At 32.1% G+C, this 18916-nt stretch overlaps 1 protein-coding gene and 1 non-coding gene across 2 annotated transcripts in view; both read right to left on the bottom strand.

The window, feature by feature from the left end:
• The window catches only part of LOC110999119 (bone morphogenetic protein receptor type-1B), a 91804-nt gene that overhangs the window by 9032 nt on the left and 63856 nt on the right, over positions 1-18916 (bottom strand). The gene's annotated exons all lie outside the window — the stretch shown is intronic.
• LOC123690126 lies at positions 4117-4201 on the bottom strand. Its single transcript, XR_006750929.1, has one exon. It is a non-coding gene; the product is annotated as a U6atac minor spliceosomal RNA (small nuclear RNA).

Below are 18916 nucleotides of genomic sequence, written 5' to 3' on the forward strand. Positions count from 1 at the left end.
GAGTAAATTTGGTATAATCAATAAAACTATGAAACTTTATAGAAATAAATACTACACTAGGGAACCCCTGTATTGTGGGCAGCAAAAAAAAATCCCTGGCGCGTTTAAAACACTGTAGTCGTGTCAAAAATCTAGAATTCCATGTCAATACGTGTTAAAACGCCAGGTTGTACAGTTTTTAAATGTTATATTTTTATTTGAGGTTAGGTTACTCTTCGAGGTATACTCTTCAGAGACTTTCCTTACTAGGGTCGCCTGGACGACATCAGTCGTTAGCGATAAGGCCGCCCGATTCATGCCTAATAATAATTTACTAGTTTTTATTTGTGTAACGAAATTTAAATTAAAATTTTCGATCTTTATATTGCATTACAAGATTTCACATTTTATTCACCTGACTAAACATGTGCTAATAGAGGATTATGAAGATAAGAAAAAAAAAATTACCTAACAAACGCATTGGTAGTTTAATTTAAAACCAACATATCCAAACTAGGTTTTGATTATAACAATCGTATTGTTTGATCTAATCAACGATGCATGTGATCAATTGAACTGTTAAATTGGCAGAGACAGAATTTCAAGCCGTTTGTAAATGTTAGCTATTTATTGTTTCCTACTGTTTACTGGCAGCTTTCGAGAAGCAAATCAATTAAAATTTGTATAGCCCGAGAAAGGATCGGCTACCGAATACCGGCAGACTTCCAGCTATGTTAGATTATTTGTTTCTGTTTCATAATCAGATAGCGACGCCATTACGTCCACTGATAACGGCCAATGATAACGCTTATCAACCTGAGACAAACATAGGAAACATTAACCTCTTTAACGCCTTAACGACTGTCTAGATTGAAGAAATTTTTTTAAGTCTCTTAAAAATTCTTGTTTGCTTCTAGAGTTTGCAATAATTTAATTACTTAGACATATTTGTAATAATTTCCAAGTATTTAAAAAAATATTTAAAACCATTTCGCGCTAAATATCACGCTAATACCACTTGAATAAAAGTAAACACGACTAAAACGATGACACATTTATATCTGTTGTAAGATGTTTACGCCACACATCTTTCACATTTTTTTAAACTTTTAAGGCAGTTAGTGCCTATATATAGTACTATAGTACCACTATGTGGAACCAGGTACCCCCTGAAGTATTCCAAACCAAAACGACTTAAAGTCATTTAAGAAGAATCGTACCAATTTTTAGAAGGCCAACACGAGTGATGTGGCTTTGACAGCGTCCATGGACGGCTGTATAACTTTAGCCCGTTTAAATCTAGATTTGTCTTTTATTAATATAACTTTTACTAATTAAAAAAATAATTAACAGATTGAAGCTATGTATTATAAGCTTATAATTATTTTACACAAGTGTTGAATGTCAAAAAGTATCACAGCTATAGAAAAAGTGATATTATCTGTATACTATATATATGCTCCAGGGAAAAAAGTGTTTCCGTTTAAATCTATTAAAAAATGCAAAAGGCGTAAGCAATAACCGAACATACAAGTATTTCTCCGTTTATAATAGACGTCTCATACACACTCCGTACTTCGTTCGGAGTTCAACGAAACCTCGCAAGTGAAAATCAAATATTGACAAGTACACATTTATCTGCAACGGTTACCTTTCGTGAGAATTATTACAGTGTTATCGGTTAACCGTAGGTTTACACGGGAGAATTTATACCGTAATGTTCAAAGATTTCATTATTTATTTATTAAAATTCATCACATCATAGACAGTGCTATCTACGATATATGTAACAAATATTCAAAATATAAATAATAAAAATAGTATATATAATATTCTTCTAATTTAACATTTATATAAACCATAAAATATTATGGTTAAAGTATGCATAAAAAATTACTAGTAAATAGCAGATTAAGTATCACATAGGCACATAACAACGCTTTTTTTAAATTGAATTGTATAATACATTTTCTATAGTAAACGTTACAATCTATGTATTCTAAATTATATGACATTTACGGTGAACATAAATGATAAAAAAAATTATTTCACTTCCAATGTATTTTTACTCGTATCTTTTTAACAACGCTAACTTATTTTATAACAAAAATGTTACTACTTGTAGCTAAATTTTATAACTAGAACCTCGTTGCAGTCACTCAGTCTAGATATAAACAAATTGAGGATGTTTATAGACAAACATTACTATATAATAAACGGTCTGTCTGGATCCTTGTAAAGCTGGCAGAGACATTTATAAAATCTACAATTTACCAAATTTTAAAACACAAATTTTACTAAGAACACTCGTAGCATTTTAATTACCAAAAAACGAATTTCGTTAATCAGCACTTATTGTAATTGCGACACAATTAAAATTCAGGTCAAGTCACAAACAATTATTTTATGTAATGTTATCTGTCTGTTATCGTGTTATAGTGATTACGCTATTATGAGTGCTAATTGATTCGATTCATATAAATTATTAGATTTGATATCGGCTAACAGGTATCGGACCTAAAGTTTCGCCGGGCGAAATTACTCTTTCTTGCTTAAAATTATATTATAAATTAGCTGTTGAAACGAAAACACAATTATAATTAAAAATATCATAATAACTTAAAATTCTATTTTTATAATTCTCAATTGTTATACCTTTCTTTACATTTTTTTTAATGATTTATTATCTGGCCCTGTGCCTGCTCATCGCTTAAACACAATTTATTATTAAATACTTTTTCTTCTCTTTTGTTTTTCGCTGATTTGACAAAACTACATTAATTTCATGTTTTACATAAGTAATTGTTATAAAGGGCCGGCGCGCCTCCGAGCACCAGACTCTTCACTACGCACCGCAGTCGACCCCGAGGCAGCATTTCGTGCTGGGATAGGGCCTTAAGTATTGGTACGCTCGTATCTTGAAGAACTCTGGTCGAATTAGTTCACTCACTCACTAGTTACCAATTTAAAATTCCTAATTTAATTAAACAAAAACAGTTCGGGTATATTTTTAAATAGCTTAAAACTCAGTGGAATAAAATCGTAAAATCGATGTACTATTAAATGCTAAGAGTGCATAAAGATTGGCTCAACCAAATGTCCGCCAAGGGCGCAAGATAACGAGGATGTAACATTTTCATTGTAATGACCTATTGACAATATCGAGTCAATTTACCGCCACAGCATAACGATACAATACTCATTTGCATTTTATTCAGAAACATTCGTAATAATCTCAAATAAGGACAAATAGACGGAAACTCAATTGATGTTACGAGTTAAAAGTTCTGTGAAATATTAATGCCGTTAAATATATAAAAAAGGAAAATACTACGGCCAACACCCTCTGTCTTCTATGCTGATGAGTATTTGTTTACCTGAAAATTTAAAATTAACTGCGGTCATATTCGGTAACATCCCTTATCTGATAAGATATTGCTACCTCTCATACACTGAGATGTTGATATAATATTTCCATAAACATGAAAATGTGTCTTGATAATATTTTGACGTTATTTATTATTTCAACACAAAATTCTTGTCTTTCAAAATGACGGTAGTATCCGCATAATTAACACCTACCTTCATAATAAAAAGTTACTAATTTACTGATATACAGTAAGCATTAATACGTTAGATTTAGATTTAATTATGAAATTAATTTTAGAAAATTTACAATTTATGAAAATAACAAATACTTATACTAGACAACTTATATATGAAATTATTCCCCGTCTTCCCAAATAATGGCCATACGCCCAATACAATTTTCTTCAAGTTGTTAGGCGTGATAGGCTGTTTGAAAAGTGGTTAGGCGTCAGGCAGTGTCAAGTGGGACGTAAGTGGTTGGAGGAGTCGTGATACAATGCCCGTGGGCGACATGAAGCTGTTTCATACACTTGTCCATATATTACAATAGCATTTACACGTCACTTGTTGCTTTGGATTAGATAAAGCTTAAACGTGTTGTAAGACCTCTTTTTAATAACCGAGGAGAAAATGCCTCTTGCGAATTCCACCGCAACTCAAAGTCCTCGGGGATTTGAGGGAATCGACTCAAAGCGCACTATCTACATAGAAAATCGTGTACTTATATTCCGCATAAGGACTCCCGGGGTCGCTTTCGTATTCTACGGGGCAAAAATGTAGTCAAATTATGGCGTAACCATTTTTGGGTTCCATCCTTGTCGAGGGGAGAGCTAAATCTCCTTTCAATTGAAACTGTAACGAGACAGCTATGTGCCAATATATATATAATACCCTGGAGCCAATTCTGTAGAACTAAAATGTCAAATTAGTACATAACATCACTAAAATATCAATTCGGTGGCGCTGCAATTAGCCTATACACACATTTTTGGTAAAGATGTCAGTCTATTAAAAGATAACAACCATTACTAACGCTTTCCTGGCACACTTCTTGATACAACATTTCTGTAATGTATGGAATCTCTGTTCTCTGGTATTATTTTTACTATTTGTAAAGAGACCACATTTTGCGTCTCTTGCTTTGAATTTAGCCCATCTCTCATATACATCAACACAAAATAATGAATGGCGACATTTTAACTAAAAGTGAACGTACAAAAAATTTGAAAAAATAATAGAATATACAACTGGAACATAGTTATCGATGTTTATGCCACCTAGACCTAACTTTACGATGTAAAATTCAGGTATCAATTCAATCTCATCATTTCTCTCCATCGGTAACTAATCCGCATTATTAAGTAAAAGGTTACTGTGTTAAACGTATTATATATGTAAAAAAGTGAGTATACATATTTCTTAAATTAGTTCATTTAGTTTTGTTTGTTAGACTATTGAAAATACACTAGTTTAGTTTGTCTATGTATGATTTTATTTGAATGTTTGTTATGAGAACATTTTGGATTGATTATAAATAAATAGGATAAAACTGATTTTCAAATGAAATAGCAAACTCTAAATATTCTTAAAATAAATATTTTTGCAACATATTTGAGTTTAACTTATATATACTTATTTTGATTACTGCCACGTAATTAAGAGTAGATGAATTATACATACAGTAAATGCGTTACATAAATATAATAAATACAAATCGATACGTACACCACTGGAGTGTCATATAAAACGCAACAATCGCAATATTATGAAATATAAGGCATTCGCGCTGACTTCCCACGTTACTACTCATACTATGTGTTTATTCAGAGACGTATAAAGATTACATTTCAATTAAAAAACAACATCAGTAAGTGAAGGACGTTAAACAATTACTGTCGCTCAAATAAGAAGACGCAAGAAACTTGTATGACCGACTCGCAATTTAATGCGTACATTTGTTATTTACCTACTGTTATACCTTACTCTTTCAAAAAATGATCTTATATTTTAGAAATTACTTTTTTTTCATACAATACACACAAAAAAACATAACAATCTAGCCTATACAATAATTATGGCTATAATAAATATAATATAATCATCTTTACCTAATTTTTTACAATACTAATGACAACATACACAATGAATACAGCTTAATAAAACTAAGGTAATGTTCATAAACAGTCTTAGTGTTCTATAATATTTTGACACTATGTTCATGTGTCTGAGATAACGCACTTGCATTTATATTCACTACACTAGGTTTATTATAAGTTTTGTTCTCTTCAGGCGTCTTACACTAGTTTTGTTCCACTTTTGGACTTCACTAATAATTCCACATACGTGGGATCAGTCTGGTTGCTAGCAGATGTGCTCGCTGCTAGCTTGGGTTGCACCAGTGGCTTCTGTTGATCTGTTTCGTTTGATTTATCCAATTTTCTGGTTACCTGGTCTTTTTTGTTTATTATTTTTAATTTCAGCATTTCTTTTGCAACGGTACACCATCTGTAGCTTCCTTCCGCAGTGTTAGTACTTCGGTTTCTCATTTGAAGGCTTCAGATTTCTTTAAGTGTTTACTTGTACACTTTACGCACCTGGCTTCTTTTGCAGTACACTGGTCGGAGGGCGTAATCAGCACGTCTGAACTTCACAAAGTAAAAATAACCAATATTACTTTGTGAAGTACAGACGCGCTGAATAAGCGAGAGTGCGTTTCATCTAGAAATTACTAATTAATAAAAAAAATAAACAACTTAGTTGAACACAGAGGGGTTTTTTTAATATAATTCCCCGAATATGTTGTCGACGGAGATAATAAATAACTTACATATATGTACAACTTAAGTAAATGGTATTCCGTGATCCGGATAATTAAGCAGTTATACCTATTTCTATTACCAACTTTTTGTATTACATTATTTCCTTTTATATTCGTCTCAAGCCTTCCCTTTGATTACCTAGAATATCAGATTGGCAAAGGTATTACATTGCTTACCTGCCAAGGGTATAACAGTACAAAAAAAAAATCCAGATAGCTGTAAGCCCTCCAAAAGTAGCTCCTTCAAATTGGTCAAATACGAGGTGTTGGATGACATACACTCATAGATTGTTTGAACCCAATTAAAACGCAGCTTAGTTACTATACTCAGATTGTTTATTCCTTAGAATTCTGACAGCTATTTTATTATTATTTGACATGTCAGAAATGGCAAACCTTTTTGGCTGGGCACATGTTACAATTTTAATACGAGTCTGAACATCTGAGTACATAGATTTTATTTGTTAGTGAATGTATTTTATTAAGCGCGATGTTACACATAAAAAGTGGTTTAACGGTGAGTGATAATTACGTCCCTTTTCATCACAAACAGTAAACGACGAAACAGTAACTTACAAGAAAAAAAGATAACATATTTTTTAAAGGTTTACTAAACCTGGGATTAGTAGGCAGTAATGCCAGCAGAATAATAAAATAAAATTAATTCGATATATTGTTCGTGATATTGAAATACATAAGTTTTTGTTATTTTTGTATTATGTCACTTGAGTAAATAATAATATTAACTTAACTTGAGTTAATAATATTGTTTAACTTTTTTGTAGGTAAAACATGAAAAGTAGAATTTTATTTTTAATTGCCCTCAAATGGGTCAAATTTGACCCTTTTTCGGTGGAAAACTTTTTTAGTACCAACCCTTATGAAATTTCAGAACTCTATGGAATGAAAAATCAGAGTATAGGCTCACACATCTTAGCATAAAAATATTTTATTAAATTGATATCAGTTATAAGGAGTAATATTATTCTACTCACAAACGCGGGCTTACTAGTGTGGGCGAACACCTGTTACCTAAAAATGAACCTTATATATTTGAATATAGTGAATATAATATATAATGAAATTAAATGTTTCACTTCCGATTACCAGATTTAGAGAAATGTATAGTGTTTAATGTGGATATTTCGCATAAATTAATAAGGCACGGCCGCCTACGATTGAGAAAGCAGTGCCCAAGGGGCTTTCGATAAATGGACTTTGCGGAGGTCAATGGTTAATAGTGTGATTTAATGCACATTCAAATAATAAATGAGTAACTACAAGATGTATTGGCCCAATGGTATAGCGTTTAAACCCTGACTTTTGCCTTTCTTCTTATTTAGTGATTACGTCAACCGTTATTATTTATGGTTTTACAAATATTACCCACACATAAAAAGCTTGGATACAAACTTAGAACATAGAAATTAACGCTTATTAAAAGTTTAACCGTTGGGTTAATTAAGCAAATTATTCTCAATATAACTATTCATACAAATGCAATATCAATATCTATAATTGGCTTTTTAATATCGAAACATGAATTATTCAGTGTTCGTAGGAAACATTCCATACAATACCCTAACGAGCTCAAGAAATAGACAAATAAGCTACACATAACATAAGAAATGGATAATGTATGACGATTTAACATACAAGATAAACAGTTCCAACAGTAAGGAATTTTAAGCAAAATATAAAAGACAAATGCACTATTTCTCGTGGCAGCCCCTAGATTTTTTTTTTGAACAGCGCACGATTACTTAGATGACTGTAGATTTATAACCTTGGTTTTGATAATTACCGACATAGTTGTGAATATGTTCCTGTAATAATCATTTTCAATAAGAAATAAATTTGAATAAAATCATTACAAGACAAATGTATAAACAGACTATTTATGTAATAAATATATTTCCTTTACATATTTTTTGCCTGTCCATTGCCGCCTGTGCTATAAAAAAATCCCATTAAAACCACGTATACAATAAAAAGTCTTAATAGTTTTCCAAGAAAAGTTTGAGTTACTGATAGTTTACCTACTCGATATTGCATAAGCGAATTTTTCCAAGCACGCGTGACTAGATCATAAATCAAATACGTTAAGATAAATGCACTGGACCACCGGCGGTTGACATAATATACTATAGTTTGTACTCGTATTACGCTTTACTGTGAGAAAATCTCTTCCCACCGTAGACGCTGTGTATGCACTATGTAAACAACTATCTTCAGTTTATCTGACACCACAGTAAACAAATATTAATGAGAAAACCAACAATTTCTTTTATTCCTATAACGCGGTCCGGGTCTACCGCGTTATAGGAATAAATAGAATGAATACTCCTGGTATTCGCGTAAAACACGATTTTTTTAAAATTCAATAACAACACACTGAAACAGGTGCAAAGGTAGAAAACAAATCTAATTATATACTTGTCAAATCATTATAAATGTCACTCTACAGAAATATAACATAAGAAATCTCCGCTATGTAAATCGCGTTATATCGGGGATTACTGAATATTTTAATTTTTGTTTTCTTGTTTTTTTTTATTCCGAGCTTAGACATTTGACCACAATCTCACATTAAATGCATATTTAGCTGCCGTTTTTTAACTATTAATCCATAGTAAACTGTCTAAGGAAGATGGAAGAGGGCAAAGTTTCCCACCCACTCCTTTGGTGTTTTTACAAGTAGTTAAGAAGAGATTGAATACCAGCAATACAAATGCAATGCTACTCTCGGCTGCGGCTCATACCCTGCCCTCGAAATTAGCAGCGGTTTGAGGGACTTAACCCACAGCAGATTCTCTTTTATTCAGAGACTGGGTATGTAATACCCCCTATAACCACCTCGGGTACGCCGCGTTAGAGAGGCTCGTTCTAGCATTCTACCGGGGCATAGCAAACCAACTTAAGCTTAGTGATTCCGCTTCTAAATCGAGTGACGTTAAATTAAATTTACACTGTGAATGAATAAAATGTGTATAAATATCAAAGTGGAATTATTTTAATTTATAAAAAAAAATATGTATAGTCCTTTAAACTAGGAGCATCCTTAGTGTATATAATATATACGTATAATGTATATGTTATTCCAACCCTGCTTGCTCTTTGAAACGATAAATATCCTTTCAGAAATAATCTGCATATAAGATCCAGATTCAAGCACTCTCACTCAATTTGGCATACGTGAGTCGTACTGAACAACACTGAATCTTACACTTAGATAAGAAACTAAGGAAAAGACATCAATCTAATTGTTATTGCGTCTATTATCTTTCCCAATACACAAATCAAGTTTACGGTTTAATATAGCTATTAATACGCCATATTTATGGCCTTTCTCATTTGTTCTGAACGCGATAATAAAAATAACAATGAATTCCGTCAATTTCGATATCGTCGAAGAATGTGCGTGGGTGGGGTCAACTTTTGACCAAAACCTACGCTTGTAAAGACAGTTATCTCATTTCCGCTACCGTTAAAGACATGACAGATACTTTATATAAAAGAAAGTAGTTTTATACTTAATAACGACCACCTCCGCACCTGACCTCGAGGTCTTGTATTCGCGGAGACATATGTATAAAAACTGGGTGTGGCATTGTAGTCAGTGATTTATAAACTACTTGAGCTTTTGTACTATTATTATTTATTAGATTTAAATCCATTTTGATTTGATTTCATCTAACATGCTGCTTCTGTGTCAAGCGTCTTCAAAATGATAAAAACATTTTCTCTGGAAAACATCAAATACTTAATAATTATATCTCCAGAGGCTTTACTAATAATTGTCTGTGGAAGAGATGGAGAAATATAGGCCCCTTCAAGATAAGAGCGTACCAATTCATAAAAGGCCGGTAAACGCATTCGCCCTCTGGCATTGTGAGTGTCCATGGGCGGCGGCTTAACTTAGCATCAGATGAGCCTCCTGCCTGTTTGCCCTCGTCCATAAAAAATAAGCGATGGGTTTAATAATAGATTCGTAGAAGTTAGAGTTTCTATGAATCATTTAGCAATTAATGATTGTTTCTACACCTGCAAAATAACTCATATCCAAGCCGTTAATATCATTTTTACAACGCCTATCCATAAAGTGTAACCCAAAACCGAAAATTCCCAGCTGCCGTCCGATAATGAAAAAAATACACAAATTGGAAATTCGATATGAAACCGTCGCTCGAATTACAATATCAAATTGTGGTAATAAAAATCGTATTCATTAGTGTTCATTTGTTTTTACAACACCACCCACTGCGGTCACCGAGTCTGTCGGAAGAGACCGGCTTGTTTAGCAAAACTATTGATGATGCAATAAAACATCGTAAACTACAATCCTATGTAAGAGATTATAGATGAAGATTTCACGTTGATAGGCTTTCGTAAACCAAAAAATAAGTCAATAATCACAGTATCGGTCAGAACAAAACAATCGTTTTTCCTCAAAGTACTGTGGTTGCGATCTTATTTCCGTGGATGTTCAATAAAATTGTAGAATCGAAAGAAATCAACGTTTGAAGAAGAAAATCGTAAAATTCGGTCCCATTTAAAAGAAGAAAGTGCTGTTTCATTAAGACAATGTGATCACAAATAAATATAAATTATGTCAAAATCCCATAAATTGGGCATCCAGATTTGGCCTCCAGCAACTTTTTCTTGTTCTTAGACCTCAAAAGAATTCTCACTTACAGAAATTACGCGCTGATGGAAAGGTAGTTGCCGAATCTGAAGCCTATGTTGAGATTAAACACAAAACGCATTATAAAAACGGTTTCGAAAAATTGTATGACGATAATCGTTATCGTATAAATCAAATTCTATAAAAAAAAGTTTTTTTCAGCCCACCTAATGCAGTTACATAGTAAAACTATTATCAACGCACCACATATTTTGTTCCCAAATAAAATGGTATTACAATTTAAACAAAACATACATTTACCCGTCGCGTGACCTAGTCATATACAAAATTAACACAGTCGTAAAAATAAAAAGCACGCTTCGTTACGACACATCGGAAATAAAAATCCGCCCACAGACCGCAGCCAGCCTTTTTATAATCGCACGTATCTAAGATAAACACAAATTTTAAATAACAACCGGTCAACAAATTAACAAATGATATATTCAAATATAACGCACACAGACAATAGTAATGCTAAAGAAATCTGTTGTGCCAAAATGTCTTGACAAAAGATGCCACATTTCGCTAGTTCGCAAAATAAATTCATGTATCGTATACATTATAACGCAAATTACCAGCAAATTGATATATATAATGTGACTAAAAAAATACTTAAAAAATTATTTAAAAAAACTCTGGTATCTTTTATTAATAATGGTTTTGTTATTTTTCCTTTATATTAATTATATATTATAAAGGATATCATCAATGAATCTAAGAACTTTGAACTTATAATTTAGAATTTAGTATGAATTTATACTTAGTTATATTTTTTGTATATATAGATAAAACTGTGCTTTATGGGTATGTTTGAATGTGTATTCCGTTTTTTGCTCTTGTGTATACTGTACTTGTTTGAATATTGTTTACTGAGTAGCTGTATACTTTAAATAAATAAAATGCCATCCATGGAAGAAATCACGCCTTTTTATACATTTGGTGTATAATTAACATAGAACTCAAATTCAATAAGGCACACTGAGTTACGAAATCGGAAATATACTCCGCCAACGCAGTCTTTTCTTATTATCGGATGAATCTAAGATTGCGATAGTCATCCCACGCCAGTTAGAGGTCACAATATGATGTAGGCTGTATGAGGATAATTATAAAAGCATCTTACAGTTGCACAATTTACATAAAAACCAGTTATCGCTAGCCTTGGTCGTCTTTGCCGTAATAGATAAAGTATTAATGATATTAATCATTAATAAATATGTATTAACAAACACAATAGATTTTTATTGGGGAAATTTGATATTTTTAGGTTGGTACATTTGAGTCTGTAACAAGCGGTTTTTTAATATGATTTTTCATACAGGCAATTCGAGTTTGCTTATCAAGATAAGCAAGCGGATATATATATATAGAGTATATATATATATATATATATATATATATCTTTATATATATAAATAATTTGTAGAAGTCTATTAAGTATGAGGGTGTGCAATTATTTAATCAATCACCATCTAAAAATCGCAATATTCGTGCGTTTGACAAATTCAAAAGGGCATTATAGATGCATGTTAGAGTGAACATAGTAGACTAATTGGGACGGCAAATGGCGACGTGTATCTCTCTCGTATATACTAGTCTCTCATGTAAATACAATATTTTTTTGTAATGAGAAATAAAGTTCTTCTTTAATCATTAGGTAGTGTAATGTACACTGTTAAACTTCAGATTCAATTAATACTTCTAAATTTACATTTACTGTCAGTTTTCTGCAGTTCAAATCAAGGGCATTGAACGTGAAGAACTGGCTATATCTCCGTCACTCCTTCAAATCACCAAGGCTTATTGACAAAATGTACCTGCAACCTCATCATGGTCCTCATACCATGCTAAAGCAGTTTCTGTAATTAAATAAATAAGCAAATAAGTTTCATCCCTATCAACAATGCAATGTGAAATAGGATCAGTTATATATTTGGATTACTGTGGGAACATCGCAAAAATACGTAGTAATACGGTGATTAAAGTTAAGATGAAAAATACCTAAGATGTCTTATATTAAGAAATATATGCGGCTAATGATGTTGACTTTGACTTTGATATTTTACTTTAAAATTAAATTGCAATTTTCATGAAAAAAAACAGTCCACGATTTCTCGTTCATTACATCAGCCTATAAATATGTCACAAAAGTCGTAGAACAAAAGTACTACAGAGTGTTAAAAAGCTCTTCTAGCCTTTGTTCGGTTTGACATAACATTAGCTGAAAAAGTTTTCCTACACCAACTATAATAATAAAATGTAAGTAAGAAAACAAATGAACAGAACTAGTCGGCAATGAATTGAAAATATACAAACAATTCCAATTTCAAACGTGAAAGCATTAAATCCACTTGTAATTGACCTTAACACGACTTGCAATTGCTTGTAATACCCTCAATAAATAAATGAAACCCTGCAGTAACAGCATTCTGTGCCGGTAAACTAATACTATCACTGTGATTTAGTCGCCAACATCACATAATCAGATTGGTGCTGAAGCTAAATTTTATTCAAGGCTTTGCAACCTTCACAGGCAGTACATTACATTACAGTAAAAATAAAATCTGATAACGAAAAATCTACATTTAAGCTTCTGCCTACTTTTTTAAAGATATTACTGAGTAATTAAAAACGCAATATTAAAGTAATATTTCACTAGACTCCAATTCCCAGTTCACCTTTGTAACATATGGCCAATTGTTTTGCACCGCAGTGAAGCTTGGACAATTAAAGAAGATACCCACCAGCGCTTAAAAGCATTTGAGATGTGGTGATATTGTCACACGCTTTGTATAAGATGGTTTCTGAACATATCTAACGAGAAGGTTCTGAAACGAATTGCCATGTCAAAAAAACTTAGTCAGTATTGAGTCGTATTGAGTTGTCGGAAGGTAGTGGTAGAAATAAGAAAGCATGGCTTTGCATTTAGGGAGTAGAGTATTTCAACTGCGGAAGAGTTGCTGTTTCTAACAAGACACACTTCAAGAGACTGACGGCCAACCTCTAGTAGGAGAGGCACTAAAAGAAGAAGAGAAGAAAAAACTTAAGCTTAGTATTTAAACGTTACATAAATAATCAGGCTAAGCTGACTGTTATGACGTGGCAAACATTATTAATGAAAGTATAAAACTGTAATGTATGGCCGCATTATTAACTCGTGACAGAGAGAACTTTACCTTATTAAGAATATTCAAATTGATGAAATCGGCGAACTTTAAGAGTTTTAAGGTTAAAAATTCCGAGATAAAAGCGTCGCGTGCCGGGTCATAGGTGGGCGACATATTCGAGCATAAATAAAAATAACCTGCCTCCACATAAACGTTTAGGACGTGTCGAAATCGTTTGGAATTTTATTTACGTACTGTGTCGACAGAGGCACAGGTTGATAAGATGATGAGAAATATATTGGATGATATTTTATTTTAAAATAATGTGTTTCAAAGAGCTTTACTCTTTCATATGTCATGAATAAACTTCATCCTACCAATACGCGTGTAAATTGTATAATAAAAATATTTAGATATCATTGTATGTTTCAAACTAAAGTTATTAAGTATTTTTATAAAAGTAATAATGTTGTAATTGTACATATTCTGATATGCTTGGCGGATCCATACGAATTCTTAAATACAATCCCCCCTCAGGAGATGTGTGAGATATTGCGGGCAACTCGATTGTGAGGAAGTTGCATTGATTGTGAAACTGCGCCTTCTTAAATTCTTGTGTTATTTTGGCACACGAATATCATTTCTAGAACATATATTTATATATGTATATGATTGTCCTAAGAAGAATAAACTAAAGCCTCTGCTAATCAGAGCTTTTGCGTTATCTACGAATAGAAAAAAAACTTCAGTCCAAACATTGTATGTCTACATTGTATGACTACTAGATTATCCATCAATTTACAAAATCTCATAGCCACGTATTATTTAGCTGAACCAGATATAGAGTCTAGTGGCGTTGACCGAGAATCAATTAATATGTATGTTGGCCCCTCTGACATCGGAGCATCGTTAACGGGACGCCACTTAGAGGTCTTATTAAGAATGACCTTGTCATTAAACAATTTTATTAGTTGAAATATTTAAAGCCCTTTAATAAGAATTTGAATTAGGAGTATCCGGTGTATTTTATATGTATATTCGAAATATAATATGTCTACTTTTTGCATAGGTATACTAATTCTACTTACGTCAAGCGTACCAATTCATAAAAGGCCGGCAACGCACACGAGCCTTCTGGCTATATGAGTGTCCATGGGCGGCGGTAACAACATATGTTTGACCTAACACCTATGTAACTGACACTCCGATGAGCTCGGAAGTTACTTAAGACCATTTGGAACATTTGTGGTATCTTATTTAATCAATTATCGTCTAAAATTCGTAATAAAAGCGCGTTTAACCAATTCAATGGGGCATTAAAGATACATTCCAGAATGAGCCTAGTAGACTAAAATTGGGACGGCTGATGGCGACGTGTATCGACGTTCGTATACATATACATACATATTAAGTTTCTCATGTAAATAAAATATATGTTTGTAATGAGAAATAAAGTTCTTTAAACATCTAAGATGCATTGTTATGTTTAATTTCAGTTTAATTTTGTTACCTTTTACTGTATTAAAATATGCTTACAACACGCTGGCATCGAACCCGCAATACCCAAAATATATCACTTATGCTTAGTATACAACAAAAATAATTAAATCTAAATATAATTTTTTTGACTAATTCAATTTTTTTTCAATTAAAGTACGGAGTTATTTTAAATGACTTTTGCATTAAGTCAATATCCCCCAACTTAAGATAAAAATATTTTCATCACTCACATCAATTACACTTTGTAATAAAGCAGGTAAATTATGCGATACAAGAAACTTCAATTAATGAGTCAGAAATGAGGCTGGATCGCGTGAAAGGCGTTCTCCACCTAATCACCTTATTTGGCAATTAGGTAAAAATCCTCAATGCGTCGGGCGCCATGAAACACCTGCTAGGTGAAAATATTAAGAAATGAACACTAGTCTTAAGAACTGGTTTTCTAATTATCTATCGCTGCTAGAACATTTTAGCGAATGTTAGTTCGCTATAATTTTAATAATAAAGCAAAAACGAAATGACTATTAATATAATTTATGAATTTGCAAGTATTTTACATGTATTTTTCAATATTACTAACACAATTATGTATTTATTTCGTATTCCTACAGCTAACATAAATTATATACAACAAAAAACAGTTCTACAAAAACATATAGCCAAACATCGAATATATAATATAAGAAAAACGTTCAAGTATTTACTAAAGGAAAAAATATATATAATATTAAATACCGAATACCTAATTTGGCTGTGCAGTGTGAATTTAATAAGAAAATATACTCAATATACTTTAGACAGTTTACAGTGTTAAATGGCTATCGTTCGCTATATCAAAACTGGTATCGACCTCATAGCATCCAGTTAATGAATGGAGATAGCCAACGAGGCAGATTATGCAAACCGGCCATTGACTGCCATAACGGTACTCATCTGAGCACCGTCACTCATAATATTCATTGATAAAAATCGACAAATTATTTTTATGATAGTTATGTGAGACTTCCGCTACAATTAGTCTGATCATAAAGATTTAAATAATTAATTGGCTACAGGATACGAGTTGATTGGTGCAATCTAACGCGTTTCTAAATCTAATTAATCAAATACAATTGTGAAGCCAAAAGACCAACATTATTAGATACACATACAAAACCTTACAACTTTAACATACACACACATCAATTAAGATCATATACCAAACCAGCAAGGAAATCAAGTAAAAACTAAAACAGAATAATAAAATTTCATGTATATTCAAGGTTTAGATTTTCATATACGTACTAATATTTACTTTAACATAAAACATACTTTTGGCCTAACATTTAGAATATCAATGTACCTGATAATGAATACTCTGATAATGGAGCTCGATTGCTTAAAATTATTTAGGATATTTGTGTTATCTAAGTTTTCGTTTGGTTTTGGTTGTCTTATGTTAATTTCAGTTTTGTTTTTTCATCTATTATTTTATTTTTATTTTTTTGTACTCCTACAGCTAACACAAAATACATATAATATCAAACAAATACACCGAGAACATAGCCACAGATGGAATACATGATATGTTATAACTAAATTGTTCCTATGTTTACTTTAACATTACATATTTAGGTTCTAAATGCAATATGTTTTGGCTTTGTATATCATCTAAGTGTTTTGTCTTATAATATGGATATGTAGCTGTAAAATCAGTTTTAAATAAATAAATAAGATTACATTTTTGAATTCTTACAAATAAACTCGTATGCAATAAAAAGCCAGCGAACCTATCAGACGGTTCTCAACAGGATAATAAGAAATCTCCCCACATACAACAAAGTATCAACAACTTGCAAGCTCTCACAGTAATTTCCAGTTGATTGAGACGCAACTGATCAGGCCGCCTTGTACCGGAAACATTTGTCACTTGCAGACCAACGAAAGATAACAGCTGTATTGGCATCACGCCTGTCTTGAATTGTCGTCAAACTTGACCGTCAATTATAGTATCAAAGATAAGGGCGGAGAAATCTATTGGATGCTGATATTTCCTGACATGAACCTAGCTAGATAAAAATGTCTATAGTTAATCTAGAAACTATACCTTTCTATTAAATAATGTGTACGTAATATGTACTTTGTATTATTTGTAATTTTAAACGCTTATTATAAATCTGTAACTCACACTATATAACAAGTTGTAAAAAATATATTAATATTTTTTATTAAAAAAAATATAATATCTATGTTTATTCATTTAATTAATTTGCAATATTTGTTTGAAAATAAGTGTTATTTGATGATTTGCAAAATTAAAGGAGTATCGAGAGTCTTTTTTAGTGGCTTTTTCTCTCGACCTACACCCTCCGTCTTCTTTGCCGTTGACTAGGGATGCCTACTGGTTCAAATTTAATGACGTGCAATAAGTGATACCTGTATGATATATTCTAAAATAAACATATTTTATTTTTATATATAATAATGCATCACAATGTGTAAGATTTGGGAACCCTTTAAAGTGAAAAATACCTGTCAGGGTTTCCAGCACTTCCATAACACACTTAATAGTAAATTCTAAAATATTTTTATTTATTATTTTATATGATACTATACTCGTATACTAATATAATAATATAACTCTTAATCTAACTAAAAACTGCAGATTCTACGGATTCCAAATATAAATTTGCAAACAGGAAGTAGAAAGGTAGGAGTAACCTCTGCACGATACAAAATAATTAATATTATGTATTTCGTCTTCCTGTACCAATTTATAGTAAAATCACTTAAGAACCTGAAATGTCGGGTCAAATCTAAGACCCACAAATGGTCGCTAAGTTCCTTGGCCTGTCAGGTGATATTGAAAGCAAAAAATTGTTCCAAAATATATTCTCATGACAGCTCTAATCAAAATCTGCAAGCGAAATTAGAAGATGCATCCGGTGTCTGTGGGAATCTCGCCGTTCTCAGATGATACTAGTTTGATTTTTGTGATAACGAATATGAATATTAGCGCTGAAGATTGATGGCCGATTAAACACGTGATCGATGCTGTTTGCGACGTATCGCTATTAAATCAGAAATTATTGATACTGTCGAGCTTGTGAACCATGATAGATTTATACGCACACAGATTGATTATTTCACAGTTATAGATTTCATATAATTGAAATTAATTTCGTCATATAATTGACAATCTCACGAAATTTTATTAAAAATTAAATTTGTTTTTTATGTACGATATCTGTATTATATGTTACTTTGTACTTTTTACAAGCTCCTTCAACTAAACATCCAAGGCAAAGTGGCAGGTCGACGGACCTGGCTGCATATATGCTTATAGACGTCTTCGTAAATTGTTTGGTCCAATTGTTCAGCGGCATCCAAAATCAAAGGAGCCGTGATGACCACCGACCTTCGAGAGGATCCTTCAACTCTAGATTTACTTGTGTAGATGCAATTTGGATTATTCCA

Source organism: Pieris rapae, chromosome 21 (genome assembly GCF_905147795.1).
Source record: "Pieris rapae chromosome 21, ilPieRapa1.1, whole genome shotgun sequence".
Classification (NCBI taxonomy): domain Eukaryota; kingdom Metazoa; phylum Arthropoda; class Insecta; order Lepidoptera; family Pieridae; genus Pieris; species Pieris rapae.